Source organism: Raphanus sativus, chromosome 8, assembly GCF_000801105.2.
Source record: "Raphanus sativus cultivar WK10039 chromosome 8, ASM80110v3, whole genome shotgun sequence".
In the NCBI taxonomy this organism is placed as follows: domain Eukaryota; kingdom Viridiplantae; phylum Streptophyta; class Magnoliopsida; order Brassicales; family Brassicaceae; genus Raphanus; species Raphanus sativus.
The window spans coordinates 16,075,943-16,080,517 of NC_079518.1; positions in this window are offsets into that span (position 1 = coordinate 16,075,943).

A 4,575-nucleotide genomic window follows, 5' to 3' on the forward strand; every position below is an offset into this window, starting at 1 on the left:
ATGACGCTCTTCATAGAGCCACCAAATATATTACTTTGGAGGAGGAGACAGCTGCACTGGATAAACTCCACAAGAAACCTCAGAATCATTCGAAAGGTGAATCCTCTGAGACTAAGGGACCTCATAAAAAGGGTAACCCTCGAAATAATCATACTCAAGGAGAACATTCCTACGCAATCGAGGAAGACAAGGAAGAGAAACCTGTTGCAGCAGCAAACAAAACTCCCTGGTCAAAAGGCTTTGATAAAGGCAAACGTTGCTCTTATCATGATCGCGAAGGACACTCAACCGAGGAATGTTGGGACCTCCAACGCCAGCCGGCAGCTAAATTCGCAGCTGGGGAAATAAAGGGCGTGGACTTTAAAAAGCCATCACCTTATCAGAAAAGAGGCTCCAGGGACACTTCCCCGAAACGCGAAAGGTCACCTGAGAAGGAGACCGATTCGCCACCTCCAGCTCCCAAGAAAAGAGTCGACATGATTCTTGGGAAATTCCCCCAAGGAAAAAGTTTACAAGTCGAAGCTCTCTTGAGCAAACCCTCCCCTCAATCGAGCCCCGACTCGAGGGTGGACTGTATCCTTGGAGGATCAGACATATGTCAAGACTCCGTCAATTCCATTAAGAATCACGTGCGGAAGGCTGTGTCTAACACTGGACCTAAGCCTCCTAACCCTGAGTCCAATACTAAGATTTCTTTCTGAGAAAGCGAGACCTCGAATCTTGACAAACCTCACGATGATGCGTTGATTGTCACCCTGAACATCGCAGGATACGAGGTTCCTAAGCTCATGATAGACACAGGAAGCTCTGTCGACCTCATTTTCTATAACACCCTAAAAGGGATGGAAATAGACGACTACAAAATTATTGGCCAAAAAGCTAACCTCGTAGGCTTCTCCGGAGAAACAGCTACCTCATTGGGAACTATCAAGCTCCCAGTCATAGCTGGCGGAATAATGAAAATGACCAACTTAGTAGTCATCGATAGACCTTCCCCGTTCCACGCGATTTTGGGAAGACCCTGGATTCACAAAATGAAGGCAGTAGCCTCAACGTACCATCAGTGCGTAAAATTCCCAACACCTGAAGGGATAGCTACCATATATGGTAGCCAGAAGATATCTAGGATCTGCTATTTGGGAGGATTCGAAATCCTCAAAAAGTCCCCCCAATAGCAATTACAGATCCAGGAGAGTCGCGAAATGCAACAAAATATTCGAGGTCCCCCCAGGAACCTAACCGAAAAAGTCTGCATCGACGACTCTGATCCTGAAAAACAGGTGAGCATCGGGTCCGAGCTACCTCCTGAGACAAAAAAGGAGCTCATTGATTTTTTGAAAAGCAATGTCAAAACCTTTGCATGGTCCACCAGCGACATGAAAGGAATAGATCCGAACGTCACCACCCATAAACTAAAAGTAGACCCTACTTTCAAACCGATCAAACAGAAGCGTCGTAAGCTAGGCCTCGAAAAGGCTCAAGCTGTTAACGACGAAGTTGACCGACTTACGAAAGCGGGGTCCATTCGAGAGGTACATTACCCCGACTGGTTAGCTAACCCGGTAGTGGTAAAGAAGAAAAACGGGAAATGGAGAATCTGTGTAGACTTCACAGACCTAAACAAAGCTTGTCCTAAAGACAGCTTCCCGTTACCTCACATCGACCGCCTGGTTGAAGCAACAGCTGGCCATCGACTCCTATCCTTTATGGATGCCTTCTCAGGGTACAACCAAATCATGATGGATCCTGAGGACCAGGAGAAAACTGCGTTCATAACCGAACGAGGAACCTATTGTTACAAGGTTATGCCATTCGGATTAAAGAACGCAGGAGCTACCTATCAGAGGCTAGTAAATAAGATGTTCGCTGGACAACTTGGAAAAACCATGGAGGTCTATATCGACGACATGCTAGTCAAATCCTCAGCTGGAGAAGATCATATCTCTCACCTAAGGGAATGCTTCGACATCCTTAACAAGTACGATATGAAGCTCAATCCCACTAAATGTACTTTCGGGGTACCCTCAGGCGAGTTCCTAGGCTATCTCGTAACCGAAAGAGGCATTGAAGCCAACCCGCAGCAGATAGCAACCTTCCTAGAAATGCCGTCACCTAAGACGACCAGAGAGGTACAGAGATTGACTGGACGAATCGCGACATTGAATCGATTCATATCCAAATCCACCGATAAATGTCTCCCGTTCTACAAGCTTCTAAGAAATAATTAGAAGTTCTTATGGGACGAGAAATGCGAGGAAGCCTTCAAGCAATTGAAAGCATATCTCTCCGAACCTCCGATCCTATCTAAACCAGTAGTAGGAGAGCCATTGTATCTATACCTCGCTGTATCAACTGCTGCAGTCAGCGGCGTTCTGGTACGAGAGGAACAAAACGAACAAAGACCTGTCTATTACACCAGTAAGAGTTTAATAGACGCCGAAACAAGGTATCCCGCAATGGAAAAACTAGCTCTAGCAGTCGTAACAGCCGCCAGAAAATTGCGACCTTACTTCCAATCGCACTCGATCATCGTAATGACCTCACAACCATTACGAATGATATTGCACAGCCCTAGCCAGTCAGGGCGATTGGCTAAATGGGCCATAGAGCTCAGCGAATATGATATCGAGTATAGACCTCGAGCAGCAGCGAAAGCTCAGGTCCTTGCTGATTTTATCATTGAACTGACATCCGAGCAGTTAGACTCCGAAATGAAGTCCCCGAAGTGGAGCCTATACGTCGACGGAGCCTCATCAAAACAGGGCTCCGGTATCGGCCTAAGGCTAACTTCCTCAGCAGGAGAAACCATTGAGCAGTCATATAGGCTCGGATTCAGCGCCTCAAACAACGAAGCTGAATACGAAGCACTAATCGCAGGGTTGAAGCTCGCCCTAAGCCTCGGAATCCGAGAACTAAATGCTTACAGTGACTCACAGCTGGTAGCTAGCCAGTTTCACGGAGAATATGAAACGAGGGACGAAAGAATGGGGGCATATCTCGAAGTCGTCCAGGACCTCACTAGGCAGTTCGACAAATTCGAGCTAACAAGAATCCCACGAGGGGAGAACTCCTCAGCTGATGCGTTGGCTGCTTTAGCTTCCACGTCGGACCCCCTTGTAAAACGGATCATACCTGTAGAAGGAATCGAGAAACCAAGCATCGACATAGCTACTAAAGCTGAGAAAGAGAGCAAACTAACAGCGCAACTCAAAGGTACCTGCCCTGAAACGGTAGCTACCCAGGTTTTCACAACATTTTGGTTTCCAAAACCCAGAATATGCAGCTCTAAAAAACATACCTCCGGGAACACAATCCAAATCATGGAAGATATTCCTCGAAATTCAGACTCCCTAGAGCCTGATCTCAAGAATACCCCCGGGGGCACCAACTCAGACCCAATTATCTGCAGAGTTAAAACCAGAAGCCGTACAGCTCTCAAAAATTCATCTGGAGGTATTCCTCGGAATTCAGACTCCCTGGAGCCTAATCCTACCAATACCTCCGGGGGCACCACGACACCAGGTCCCGAACAGGAACCTCCCTCGTCTCTTCATAACAAAGTTGTAGGAAGAGAGGATTGGAGAATTCCAATCACGCAATACATCCTGGAGGGAAAGACTCCACCCAATAAATGGAAGGCTCGAAAGCTCAAAGCATTAAGCGCGAGATATTGCGTAACTGAATCCGTCCTCCTCAAACGAAGCATTTCTGGACCTTACCTAAAATGCGTCCATGGTCTCGTTGCTATGAGACTCATGAAAGAAATGCACGACGGTTCCTGCGGGAACCACTCTGGAGGAAGAGCTCTAGCCATCAGAATCAAAAGACAAGGATATTTCTGGCCCACCATTATAGCAGATTGTGAGGCCTATTCCTCTTCATGCGACAAATGCCAGAGGCATGCACCGATTATACACCAACCTGCGGAAAAGCTGTCTAACATATCCGCCCATTATCCATTTATGAGATGGTCCATGGATATTGTGGGACCACTAGTACCATCAGGAAGTGGAAAGAAGAAGTTACGCTTCCTTTTAGTCCTAACAGACTACTTCACGAAATGGATAGAAGCTGAAGCTTTCCAACAGATAACCAGAGTCGAGGTCGAGCAATTCGTATGGAAAGAAATCGTGTGTAGACACGGCGTCCCATACGAAATCGTAACTGACAATGGAGGACAATTCATATCCCAAGATTTCAATATATTTTGTGACAAGTGGAATATTCGCCTGACCTTCTCATCACCTCGCCGACCTCAAGGTAACGGACAGGCGGAGGCTGCTAATAAGTCAGTATTAGCAAACCTCAAGAAACGCCTTGGAACCCAGAAGGAACTATGGTCAGAGAAGTTACTCGAAGTACTTTGGGCATGTCGGACCACCCCACGAAAAGCTACAGAAGAAACTCCTTTCTCCTTAGCATATGGGATGGAAGCTGTCGTTCCAGCTGAAACCATTGCTGGTAGCCTCCGCCGGGAACTCTGTACGTCCAATCCTGCAGCTAATGATCAGCTCCTAACCGACAGCCTCGATCTAATCGAGGAAAGACGGGACCGAGCGTTGATTCGCATTCAGA